General features: G+C 42.8%; 1 protein-coding gene across 1 annotated transcript in view; it reads left to right on the top strand.

The window, feature by feature from the left end:
• The window catches only part of LOC134347303 (nuclear factor 7, brain-like), a 90,110-nt gene that overhangs the window by 1,405 nt on the left and 74,770 nt on the right, over nucleotides 1–13,935 (top strand). The window contains exon 2 of the mRNA XM_063049702.1: nucleotides 610–679. The gene's annotated coding sequence lies outside the window, so the exon portion shown is untranslated. The remainder of the gene's footprint in view (nucleotides 1–609; nucleotides 680–13,935) is intronic.

Raw genomic sequence — 13,935 nt, 5'->3', positions numbered from 1 at the left:
TACATTTTAGACTATATGTCTTCTCATCCCTAACCACAGTTATTTCTTAATTGGTCTTGTATTGACATACTGCCACATATTTCATCATCCTACCTGCCACCGTTATCTTCCTACTTGGTTTCATTCTAGTTCTCTTCATGAATTAATAGTGAACAGGTCAAAAGTCATGGCTACATAGTGAATACCTTCTAATGAGCTAACAGTGGTAATATAGAGAATATTATAGAGAATACAATGTGTACATTTGAGTAAATACTGTAATACATAGAAAATACAATGCATGCGTTTGCATTTTCCAATATAATCCCCTTTGAGATCCACAGGGTCTCATACAGAGAGAGACACTGAGAGTCCATGCACAAAAAGCTCAAATAAAGCCCAGCATTTTACTCCCAAATTTGGGTTAAACTATAATTTCCTTCGCTTAGGACTCAGTGTTCTCTCCCTATCTCCCTAGGCTGCTGAGCCAAATACCTGTCCCTTCGTATCTGAGACAGGGAAAAAGACTCAGGAGCCTTCACAGTCTAATCCCCATATATTTCATCAACTGTTCGTCTTGCGTGTCTTGTAGACTGTACGAATACATCATCAGTGTTTCTTTCTCCATAGGGCTCGACCCAATAATTTCCAGGAGCATCAGAAACCGTTTCATTGCAGCACGCACTACAAGTGACTTGAGGTATGGAAGAAAACAGCACAGAATGACTGCACAGCCTAGCAATACAATACCAATGGTTATTGCAATCTTGATCAGCCATTCTCCCCATCCTCCTAGTGTACTATCTAACCAGTCAAAGAATGGTGTCCAAACCCTGCATTTTTTTTAACTTCCTTTCTTAGATTTTTCAGTTTACTCATTGCTCTGGTAAACGATCCCTCCGGACTAGTGTTATTCGGTATAAAAGTACAGCACTGTTCCCCAAACATTGCACAAACCCCTCTTTGCCACGCCACTCTACTGGTTACATCTAGCTGCTGCCCCAAGGCCTCTAGTGCATCATCGGTGTAGTAAATGAATCTCTGTTGATTATAATATATATAATTTATCCGTTCAACATTCTTGCTAACCCTAATCACAGATTAAGTGCTTCCCAGCCAGCAGCAATCTCATTTCTTGCCTTAAACTCATTAGGTATACCTCTCGGCTGTCCTATACTGTCGATCCGAATCGTCAGGTCGGGCTCATATTTTCTCTTCCTCCGTTTTAGTGTCTGTTGCCTTGAGGTGTCAAACTGTATTTCAGGGGATACTACAACTTCTTGAATCAGCATAACATGCGTACATGTACCCGCCCAATTAAGGGGAAGCGTGGATCTCAGACCTCCCTCCTGTCCACACAGCCACCAGGTATCTGCTAACTGGATGGTCTGGGCGTTCAGTGCACCCTCGGGTGGAGGGGTACCTGTCTTGTGTCTTCGGCCTGAGGTTACATCCCAAGTCTTAACACAGTTGCCGCTGAAATGCCCAACCGAGAGGTCACCCATCCGCGTGAAACATTCATAACTCAAATGTTCCTGCATTTTAAGCTTTCCCAATGTGGGTGTCTGGCTTCTTTTATTTATAGCCCACGGTCTGCTGTAATTACAGTTAGAGGCAAGCTTGTTTTGATCAAACTGTGAGGAAGCCTGGTATAACGTACACCAATAAGGAATTCCCATACTGCAGGTCTTGACTACACTTGACCACTGCAGCGCACACTGCCCCCTCCGCTCCTTTCGCCATTGCGTGGAGGTGGAGGAGTTATAAGGCATGGGGGCTACGTGTTGCACCGGGCTTGCCCTTGAGCACAGATAACAATTCTGCCTCTTCTTCATCCCTGCTGTATAATGTGCCCATTGGTACCACATGTTCTGGTACCATGGTACGGAGGTAACCGTTGTGCTCCTCTTACTCCTTTCTCTCAGGTTTTGTGGGATCCTAACAGTCCCATGCCACATCTGCCAAATTAATGGTCTCAAATCTGCACAAGAGTATCTGTGTGCATCATCCCGAGGGGCGAGACTGGTCGCCCACAGTTCGTTCCCATTATCTGAAAGAGTACTACCATCCATAACCCCATCCTTAGGGTCTTCGGGCCTGTCCTCAGGACCAAAAATTTCGCTTATTATTCGGTCAAGTTCCTGCGGTTCAGTGTCAGCTTCTTGTTGCTCTTGTCTGTCCCCTACTGTTTGTTCCTCTTCACCACTTACCTCAGGTGGCCCACCTGTCTACCTGCGGGATTGCTCGAGTGCAGTGATTGAGATAATTCCAGGTGGAGCGTCCTTCCACTTGAACAGCGGTGGGTGATGCTTTGGTTAGTGTAAAGGGCCCTTCCCTTCTGGGTTCCTTCCACTTTCTTCGAAACGCTCGCACGTAGACCTGATCGCCTGGCTGGATTGGTCCTTCCCCTTGATCGATCTCTGGCTCTTTCTGTTTTTCCTGTGCATAAATAGACTTATGTATCATAGTTAATTTCGGCATGTATTGTTTTAATTCCAATTCCAGTTGTTCCAAACTAGGCCCTTTATATGGTCCTCTCCACTGGGGCACTGGCATGGGCCTTCCGGTTAGCATTTCATGCAGTGTTAGACACGTCATCCGATTAGTCTGCATGCGGTAACTCATTAACGCTAACGGTAGTGCATCGACCCAGTTGAGTTTAGAATCTGCACAGATTTTGTTTAGTTTGGTTTTTAAGGTCCTGTTAATTCTTTCCACCACACCCTGCGACTGAGGGTGATACACACATCCAAATCTCTGCTTTATTCTCAGTGCTTGCAGTACTAACTTGACCACTTTCTGGATGAAAGCTGAACCATTGTCTGAGCTAATTTCTGTCGGTATCCCAAACCTTGGGATCACTTCATTTGTCAGGAATTTCACCACTGTTCCTGCCCCTTGATCTTTCGCGAGTACTGCCTCTACCCATCTGCTGAATCTGTCGATTACCACCAACATGTATCTTTTCCCTCTTACTGTTTTTTATCATGTCTACATAGTCAATCACTAGGTGTTTAAATGGCCCTTCGGGTACTGGTATATGACCTATTGGGGTTGTAATTTCCTTTCCCAACATTATTCTGCACGCATACCTCACACTGTGACAATATATGGTCTACTGAAGCCTGTAAATAAGGCGACCAAAATCCGTCCTTTTTTATTTTCCTTATTACTTCTCCCCTTGCACAATGATCCATCCCATGTGCTTCTGAAATCAGGATAGTCAGTAAAGGGGTGGGAGCTACCAGTAGGCCATCTTCCGTGGTCCATAGGCCTTCTGGGTTCTTCTTGGCCCCCCCCTTCGTCTCCACAGTGTTTGTTCTGCCAAAGTTGCCCTTCCCTGTATTTCAATTAGGTCCTCTACCATAGGTTCCGGCTCTAGACTTACCTGGGGTGCGATAACAGCGGTGTACACCCAGACGCTTCCCTGGCTGCTTCATCTGCAGCTTGATTTCCCTTTGTTACTACATCGTTTCCTTTTTTATGTGCCTGGCATTTTACTATAGCCAGTGCTTTAGGTTTCATCAGTGCTTTTATTAGATCTAAAATTTGCTGACAGTGCTATATGGGATCTCCATTGCTCTTTTTAAATCCTCTCTGTTTCCACACTGCCCAAACAAATGACACACTCCATGAGCATATGCTGATTCTGTATAGATATCTACTTTCTCTCCTTCCATCATTTCACACGCTGCCGTCAAAGCTCTGATTTCCGCTAGCTGGGCGGAGCACGGTTGGGGGCCAGCCTCTGTTCTGATGACCTTGAAGTCTGCCTGATCCTGTTGCACTACTGAGAACCCTGCGTGATTCCCATCGTGATCCCTGTAACAAGAGCCATCTACAAACAGGACCTTTTTATCTTTGTCCTCTAATGGTTCTGATCGTAAATCTGCTCTCAATTTAGCGAATGCCATTGTTTTCCCTAGAAAATCATGGGGTTCTCCTTCATACCCTAAAGGGACATAATCATCTATGTTACTGGTGGTGCACCTCTGTATAGTTATATCAGGAAATGTCAGTAGCATCTGATATGCTGCTATCCTGGCTGGTGTCAACACGAATTTCCCTCTTTCCAGTAATTCTGCTACCTTGTGGTATGTGTACAGAATCACAGGATAGCCCATGGTTACGGATGATGCCTTTTCATATGCATAGTATAGTGCTGCCAATCCCTGATATCAACGTGGGTACCCCTGAGCCACCTCATCCAGTTTCGCACTGTAGTACGCTATTGGTTGCTTTGCTTTAGAACTGCAACGTCTCCTGCGTTAGAACTGCAGCAGCATAACCTTCCTGTCGGTTGGATACGTACAGATGAAAGGCCTTCTCGTAGTCAGGCAAAGCTAATGCTGGGGCTGACTGCAATTCCTGCTTTATAGTATTGAAAGCCACTTCCGCCTCCTCATTCCACTGTAGACTACTCCTCAAGCTTGTATTTCCTGCTTCTTTCATTATTTTCCTTAGTGGCGTTACAATTTCAGCATATTCCCCAATCTAGTCTGAACTATATCCTGTCAGTCCCAGAAATGTCATCATCTGCCCCACTGTCTGGGGCTTGGGAGCTTTAGTTATAGCCTCAATTTGATCCGGCGCTATCGCCTTCGCTCCCTTGGATATCACTCTACCTAGGTATTCTACCTGTTGCTTGCAAAATTGCAGCTTCTTTCTAGATACCTTATGCCCTCCATGCGTCAGTCTCTCTAAAAGGGTTATGGTATCCTGTGTACACACTGTCCCTCACTTTCAGAACAAATCATCCACATACTGTATCAATGTACTTTGCCCGCTAGGTCCGCCTTTAACACTTGATTAAAAACGTGTGGTGAATGTTTAAATCCTTGCGGCATTCTAGTGTAGGTATATTGGTTGCCTCTGTATGTAAACGCAAATAGTCATAGTCATACTTTATGAATCTTGGGGGAAACTGGTTTTCGTTACAGTTGCTCCATAAATAATAAATAGTAATAGAACCATAAATAGTTAAATAGTAATATGTAAATTATGCCAGTAAATTATGAAATAAGTCCAGGACCAGCCTGTTGGCTCAGGGTGTCTGACCCTCCAAGGGAGGAGTTGTAAAGTTTGATGGCCGCAGGCAGGAATGACTTCCTATGACGCTCAGTGCTGCATCCTTTCCCAATAACGTCATGTGTGGTTGGGCAGTTACTTCAACCTCCTTTGTTGTTCCTACCATGTCTATATCTACCTTTATAGGTACTGACACTGATCTGCCAGGGGAACGCTGAAAAAAGCCGAACACAAATCAATCACTGAAAAATAGCCCGCTTCTGGCGGAACATTAGTCAAAAGCGTGTGTGGATTGGGAACTACCGCTGGCCAGTCCTCCACTACCTCATTCACCGCTCGCAAGTCATGCACCAGTCTCCATTTAGATTTATCCGCTTTAAGGACAGGTAACAGTGGGGTATTACATGGGCTGTCTATCCTTTTTACTCCTGCCTCCAGTAGCCCCTGTATCGTTGGCGCTATTCCCTCTTCTGCCTCTGGTTTCAGGGGATATTGTGGTCTCCTGAGTGGAACTGCTCCCTTTTTCAGCTTTATTTCTAGCGGACTGGCTGTTCTTATTCGCCCTACATCTGTGTCATGTTGTGACCACAGAATAGATGGTAACTTATCCACCCTGTTATCTCTCTGCTGGCCTTCCTCCTTTCCCAATAACGTCATGTGTGGTTGGGGAATTACTTCGACCTCCTTTGTTGTTCCTACCATATCAATATCTACCTTTATTTTAAGGTAGTTGTTGTCTCCTGATACCCACACCTGTGGCATAATTTTCCTCCACACCGCCACGGTTCTAGCGTGCTTTGCTAAGGGTCCTAGGTCTTTAGACTGATGCCCCTCATTTACTAGCAGCGTTATGTGGGGCTCAGCTTCCGGTATCCTGTACCATTTCTCCAAGAAGGTATTCCACCTGACTTGCAGGGCTGCCCCTTGTCTCCCAATTATTATAGCTTCTCCTCTTAGGTGCTGCCGGTTACCTGCCTCCTTGTACCATCTCTCCTCTAACTCTCTGTTCTGAGTTTCGGCAAAAATCACTGTGCAATGTAACTCGGATTTGCGCGCTACAGCCTGGGGCAATATAGCCTGCACGGTCTTTTTCCATTTTTCCCAGGTTTCCCAGATCTGATCTTCTATGTCTCCTATCCAAAAGACATCAGCTTTCTTGACTTCCCGCACTAGTAATTGAGCATTTACTCTTTCCACACTCAACCCACTTCTGGTACATTCTAATTTTAATTCTAGTTTTAATAGGGCATCTCTGCCTAGCAAATTAATCAGAGTTCCTTTGGACACTAATATCGGCAAAACTATTCCTTTGCTGCCCATCCTTAATCTCACTGGAGCTGTACGTTGTGTCAACTGTGTTTTCCCCGAGAACCCTGCAGTCTTAATAAATTTTCCTGACATGGGAAGGTGAAGGGCATACTGCGGCTGTACGCAAGAATACGTGGCTCCAGTATCTATCATCACTGGTGTCAGCTGCCCTTCTAACACAACCTGAACAATGGGTTCCTCCTCTGCCTCCCTTGTTATCACTGGGTAGTGTCCCTTCCCACCTGGGTTCTCTGGGCACCCCTAATGTCTTGCACAGGGGTTCACGGGTCCACTCAGGCCTGCGGGGACTGGTCCTTGGCTAGACTGTGGTTCCCCTCTCAATGGTTCCCGCATGGCTTAAGTGGGCAGTCCCTTCTCATGTGTCCTGGCTGGTTACATCCCCAGCACAATCTCTGTATCTCTCTTTCCCCTTGTTTCCTCACTGGCCCTTTCTGCCCATAACTTCTCTGTCTCCCTCCTTGGGATTTCCAGTCCTTTCTGGGCTGCTGTTTAAATTTATCCTGTCCCTGATAGGGCATTTGTGGAAAAGCTCCCCCAAAGACGTTTATTATTGACATGGGGTTTCTGGCCTCTGTCTTACGGCACAACCGGTCCCTCCATATAATGGCATTTCATTCATTTCAACGGCTGTGCTCAAATCGGTCACTGCTGGCAGCATCTTTTTGCCTTTTTTTTTTTCCTTTTTAAGTTCTTCAAGCTGCATTTGTATCAGCTTTCTTTGCACTTCTTCTTGCTGGTCAGTCAACTTCCCGTTTGTCTTTTCGATATTTCTCGACCACATGGACTACATGGCCCCTGAATTCCTGTGGGGTCATTGACATCAGTCCAACCACTTCCTCAAGTTTAGACCTAACTTGGGAAGGCATCGCATCCAAAACAGCATTTCAGAACATCCAAGTTATAAATGGGTTGCCTTCCACCTCTTGTTCAGTTTCCAGTCTCCACCTTTTGAACTGACTTTCTATATAGGCTGCTGGATTTTCAGTGTCTCCCAGTGGATCCCCTTTCATGGCTTTGGGGTCCATTTTGGGTGGATAGAGTTCCCTGAGGGGCCCCCCATACCCTCTGCCTCACTGTGTCAAATCTGGCCTTGTCAATCAGTGTGCTGTCCGTATTCTGTATACCAGCCGCTTCCATCAGCTCTTGTAGTTTGGAGATTCCCATCAGCCTCATCAGCAGCGCCTTCAAATCTCCCATAACCAACATTCGTCCCGTGGTTTCTTCCTCAAAGGCCCTAATCCACTTCCCTGCACCCTCATGTAGGCTGGGCAGGGTGGTTTTTCAGCCCTTCAAGGTCCTGGGATCCCCAAGGAATATACTGTACTTGTCCCGATCCTTTTACTAACAACGGCATCATTCTCCCTTTCCTTTCACACATCTCCCGACTCTCCTCCTCGCCTGACTCCTCATCTGTTTCTGAGCACGTTTTTACTGGCTGCCACATGATTCTTTCTGGGGTTTCCTTTCTCCCTTTGCCTCCTCGTGGAGTTCTTCCTTTCTGCTTTGAGCTAGCATTTGCTTAGGCCCATGTGAAATCCTCAAACTCCCATTGGAAATTCAGTTTCCGCTGTAATTTCCTAATCTCTCCCTCTGTTTCTAATATCTGCCTTTTCACTCCCTCTTTTTCCCCTTCAAGGCTTCTATCTCCTATCCTCTGCCTACACTCTCCCGCACCCTCTCTTTCGCTACTTAACTCTTACTCTCCCGACAAGTCACCTTCTGCTCTGGCCTGTTCAGTTCCGTGCCCATATAACAAAGATTTCTCTTTATCCCTTTTTGCTTTTAATTCCTGTAACCCTTTGATCTCTTCTACTATTTCCCTTTTCTCCTGTCCTATCTTTGCCCTGTCTTCTTCTGTTACCTTCCGTAGTTCCTCCCCCTCCTTTTCATGATTCTTTCTTTCCTCTGGTATCCCAGACTATAATTTCTCCATTTAGATCCACTTTTCCAGTTATCATCAGACACTGCTTAAGGGTTTCTTTCTCATAATAGGGAGGAGGTTTTTCTACGTCTTTCAGGTCTGGGTATAGAGCCGAAGCCGGCTCCCTGTTATGCTTTTCCTTTTCTTTATCAGCCTGCTCGTTTCATTTCTCAGTGTCTTTTTTACTTACTATTAATATACTTCCCGTCTTTCTTAACTTTTCTCCCTCCATCCTAAAGAGCTTTAACACTTCCAGTTCTTGTTCCCTTTTTTTCTCTCTTGGATAGATCTTTGGGTTTGTGATTTTTAATTAGCGCTTCCATTTCCTCACATAAGCTTACATCAAACATTCCTTCTCTTGGCCATTTCGTGACCAGTTCTTTAGTTCTTTTTTCCCATTTTTCTTGAAATTTCCACGATCTTACCTCAACATACCGGGAATTTTCTGCTCAATATTTCTACTGCTGTTCCTTTCTCTGTCATGTTGCTCTCTTTTTCCTTTTTCTGTTATGGTATTCTTAGAATCTCACGACTTGCCTATTTAATAATACTATTTCTCTAATTCTATTTCTATGCCTAGCCTTATGGTTTATTTCACCAACGTCTGAATTATCTATTAAACTCTCTTTATCTCTTATTACGTTCTGCCCTTGCAAACCCCTACTTAGGGCGGTATTCACGAGGATTTCTCTTTTGCACCTCGCCCATGCAGACCCTCATATCTCTTAAGGCGGTATTCACGAGGATTTTTTTCTTTTTTTTTTAATTTTATTTTTATTTGGATAAGGAATTCACAATTATTATGTACTTTTTTCACACGTATAACCTTTTCCATTTTTTTATATGTATAAAACTACAATTATTTATACATTCTTAAGTACACATTGAGATAATATAAAAGGAAAATAAACATTTAAATAGATAATTATGTACTGTGGTAAATCTAACCTATTAGGCTAAGTAATGAAATTAGTTGTTAAGAAAAATGGTAATAATAGTTTCCATACAACCCTTCTGGACCATTTCCACTGGTCCAAAATGTTGCATACAAGCCTATATACCAACCATTGTAGGTGTTTATATCCCAATTTGTTCGTGCTTGTTCCTGCCCGCAGACATAATTATCCAATCCCTCTGTACTTATTTACTTAATTTTTTCTTTTTTTTTTATCCCTTTCCCAAATCTTTCCCTTTACTTGTGTTAATTCTCTATTTTCCAAAAAAAAACAAACATTTAGACTAGGGGTGCTTACGTTAGCAATATTACTGTGTTGATGAGAAGAGCAGTATAAATCATTAGGAGAGTCATCTAAAGTCTGCTCGCATTGGGGTTATATATTCAATCCATTTATTCCAGATTTGATAAAATGTTTCTTTTTGAGTTCTCAGGGAGTAAGTCAACTTTTCCATTTTAAATATTTCCAAGATAATTTCGTACCAATCTTCTAATGTAGGTGGTATTGGATTTAGCCATTTTCTAGTGATTGATTTCTTACTTGCCGCTAAGAGGGCCTGCAGCAACTTTATATCTTCCTTCTGTTCAAGGAACAATACATGCCCCAAATAGAGCGTCTCAAAGTTCAGAGGTATCTGGGACCTAAGTACCTTAACTAATGTTCTATGAATACCTTCCCAAAGTAGACTTAATTTAGGGCAATCCCAGAAAATATGAAAATGATTTGCCTCCTTGGAGCCGCACCTTCTCCAACACATCACATTTGTATCTTTATATTTTTCCTGATATGGGGTCTTGAAGTATCTTATAATGTTTTTCCAACAATGTTCTCTCCAAGTCAGAGAATTAGTCGAGGACCATTGAAAGCTGCAGATTTTCCCCCAAGTCTCCTCTGAAAGTACCAACCCCGCTTCTTTCTCCCACTTCTCTTTAATATACAGTGTATTTACATTTTTAGCATGGGAGAGTGCATTATATAGGCGAGAAACTGATTTACTAGGTATTGAACTGCAAGCCGAATTCAGAATCTTGAAAAATTCTAATTCTACTGTTGATAGGTCTGTATATCTACAACTCTGGTTAACATAGTTTCGTATTTGAAGGTACCTAAAAAAGTCATTATGTTCTAGGCCATGTTTGTCCTGCAGGATTTGGAAACTTTGTAATACTCTTTTATCTATAAATGAGAGGTAGGTTGTAAGACCTTTCTTTATCCATAGCTCAAATCTTTTATCACCTCTGTTGGGAAGGAATTCGGTATCATATGCACACCATCTAAAGAGTTTTAACATGTTATTAATTCCACATGAATTAACCACCTTCTGCCATACTTTTAATGTAAGATTTATCCAAGCATTATTAAATTTTTCCAACTGGGCCATCAATCCTTTGTCAGCTATTGAGGCCTGAAGAGGAAAACTGTCAACTAGAGAGAAACCGGGGAATTATAGACCGGTTAGCCTAACGTCGGTGGTGGGGAAACTGCTGGAGTCAGTTATCAAGGATGTGATAACAGCACATTTGGAAAGCGGTGAAATCATCGGGCAAAGTCAGCATGGATTTGTGAAAGGAAAATCATGTCTGACGAATCTCATAGAATTTTTTGAGGATGTAACTAGTAGAGTGGATAGGGGAGAACCAGTGGATGTGGTATATTTGGATTTTCAAAAGGCTTTTGACAAGGTCCCACACAGGAGATTAGTGTGCAAACTTAAAGCACACTGTATTGGGGGTAAGGTATTGGTGTGGGTGGAGAATTGGTTAGCAGACAGGAAGCAAAGAGTGGGAATAAACGGGACCTTTTCAGAATGGCAGGCGGTGACTAGTGGGGTACCGCAAGGCTCAGTGCTGGGACCCCAGTTGTTTACAATATATATTAATGACTTGGATGAGGGAATTAAATGCAGCATCTCCAAGTTTGCGGATGACACGAAGCTGGGTGGCAGTGTTAGCAGTGAGGAGGATGCTAAGAGGATGCAGGGTGACTTGGATAGGTTGGGTGAGTGGGCAAATACATGGCAGATGCAATTTAATGTGGATAAATGTGAAGTTATCCACTTTGGTGGCAAAAATAGGAAAACAGATTATTATCTGAATGGTGGCCGATTAGGAAAAGGGGAGGTGCAACGAGACCTGGGTGTCATTATAAACCAGTCATTGAAAGTGGGCATGCAGTACAGCAGGCGGTGAAAAAGGCGAATGGTATGCTGGCATTTATAGCGAGAGGATTCGAGTACAGGAGCAGGGAGGTACTACTGCAGTTGTACAAGGCCTTGGTGAGACCACACCTGGAGTATTGTGTGCAGTTTTGGTCCCCTAATCTGAGGAAAGTCATCTTTGCCATAGAGGGAGTACAAAGAAGGTTCACCAGATTGATTCCTGGGATGGCAGGACTTTCATATGAAGAAAGACTGGATGAATTGGGCTTGTACTCGTTGGAATTTAGAAGATTGAGGGGGGATCTGATTGAAACGTATAAGATCCTAAAGGGATTGGACAGGCTAGATGCAGGAAGATTGTTCCCGATGTTGGGGAAGTCCAGAACGAGGGGTCACAGTTTGAGGATAGAGGGGAAGCCTTTTAGGACGGAGATTAGGAAAAACTTCTTCACACAGAAAGTGGTGAATCTGTGGAATTCTCTGCCACAGGAAACAGTTGAGGCCAGTTCATTGGCTATATTTAAGAGGGAGTTAGATATGGCCCTTGTGGCTACGGGGGTCGGGGGTATGGAGGGAAGGCTGGGGTGGGGTTCTGAGTTGGATGATCAGCCATGATCATAATAAATGGCGGTGCAGGCTCGAAGGGCCGAATGGCCTACTCCTGCACCTATTTTCTATGTTTCTATGTTAATCCAAATTCTATTTCCTTCCATCTAGCCTTATATTCCCTATTACACTAATATAACAGAGGGGTTATCTGTGAGGCATAAAAATAATTTCTCAGGCAAGGAAGAACCATACCTCCTCCTTCCTTCCCTAACTGTAAGGTGTTGTATCGAATTCTAGGTTTCCTTCCTTGCCAAATGAAGCGGGAAATCCATTTGTCCCATTCCCTGAATTGATTATCATCCACCTCCACTGGTAAAGTACGGAAAAGATATAATAACCGAGGAAGAATATTCATTTTTATAGTATTTATCCTTGAATTTAAACTTAAAAAGGGGATAAGATTCCATCTATGCATATCTGCTTTTATCTCTGAGATTAGTGGCCCATAATTTACCTGTGACAGTGTTGAAAGATCCTTCGGCAGGGTTATTCCTAAATATTTTAATGATTTAGCTTCCCACTTAAGATCGTATGTATCCTGCAATTTTTTGGATGGTGTATAATTTATGGACATAACCTGCGTTTTCTTTAGATTTATTTTATAACCTGATATTTTCCCAAAGTCATCCAACAGTGTAAACAATCCTATAAATGATTTTTCTGGTTCACTCAGATAGACCAAAACATCATCTGCGAATAACGCCACTTTCTGTTCAATCCCTGCCACCTTGATACCTTTTACGATTTCGCTCTGTCAGATTAGTTGGGCAAGTGGTTCAATATATAGCGCAAAAAGGAGAGGAGAAATTGGGCATCCCTGTCTAGTGCCTCTCTCTAAAATGAAGGAGTCAGAGAGGTCCCCATTTATCTTAATTCGGGCTGTAGGGCTGTCATATAGAGTCTGAATTACTTTAATAAACCTTTCTTGAAAGCCGAATCTTCCTAACACTCTGTATAGGAATGCCCAACTAACCGAATCAAAAGCTTTCTCAGCGTCCAATCTTACTACCATTGTCTCTGTCTCGTTCTTATTAACCTGTTCTAATACGTGCAGAGTTCTCCTTATGTTGTCCTGTGTTTGTCTTTGTTGAATAAATCCAGTCTGGTCTAAATGGATTAGGCCAGGTAAAAGCTTTTCCAATCTGCGCGCTAATATAGATGTAAATAGTTTGTAATCTAAATTAAGAACACTAATTGGCCGATAATTGCCACATTCTAGTTTATCTTTACCCTCTTTAGGAATAACTGAAATAATCGCTTCTCTCCAGGAAGGTGGAGTTTCTCCTCTCTGCAAGATCCAATTAAAGGTGTTAAGTAGTAATGGGGCTAACTGTGTCTTCAGGGACTTGTACCACTCTGAGGTAAACCCATCAGAACCCGGGGACTTGCCAGCCTTTAACCTAGAGATGGCCACGTTCAGTTCTTTGACGGTTACTGGTTCTAATAAACTTTCATTTTGTAAATCTGTAAGTTTAGGTAGATCTAAAAAATTCAATACACTGTCTATATAGGGCTCATTGGGGGCCCGGGGTTGGGAGTACAGCTCTCGATAATATGTTTCAAAACTCTCTTGAATTTTCCCTATTGTACTGTCCACAAGCTTTGTCTTTGGATTCTTTATTTTATGAATTGTATTGTCTGCTTGTTGTTTTCGTAATTTATATGCTAATAATCTAGCTGATTTACCTCCTACTTCATAATTCTTTTGTCTCAGGTTAAGAAAATTTCTTTGAGTTTCCAACGTATAAATATCATCAATTTCACTTTGCAATTTCCTAATTTCCTTTTTTTCGATTTGAATTACTTTTGTTGCTATCTACAACTTGAAGTTGTTTTAATTTTCCTTGAAGGTCTGCTAATTTTTGTGCATTGATTTTTTTCATGTGAGTAGTAATGGAAATAATTTTCCCTCTCAGTACAGCTTTCAATGTATCCCATAAAATCACTGGTGATGT

Source organism: Mobula hypostoma, chromosome 5, assembly GCF_963921235.1.
Source record: "Mobula hypostoma chromosome 5, sMobHyp1.1, whole genome shotgun sequence".
NCBI lineage: Eukaryota > Metazoa > Chordata > Chondrichthyes > Myliobatiformes > Myliobatidae > Mobula > Mobula hypostoma.
The sequence above is the reverse complement of the archived record's forward strand: the minus strand, read 5'-3'. Positions and strand labels throughout refer to the sequence as shown.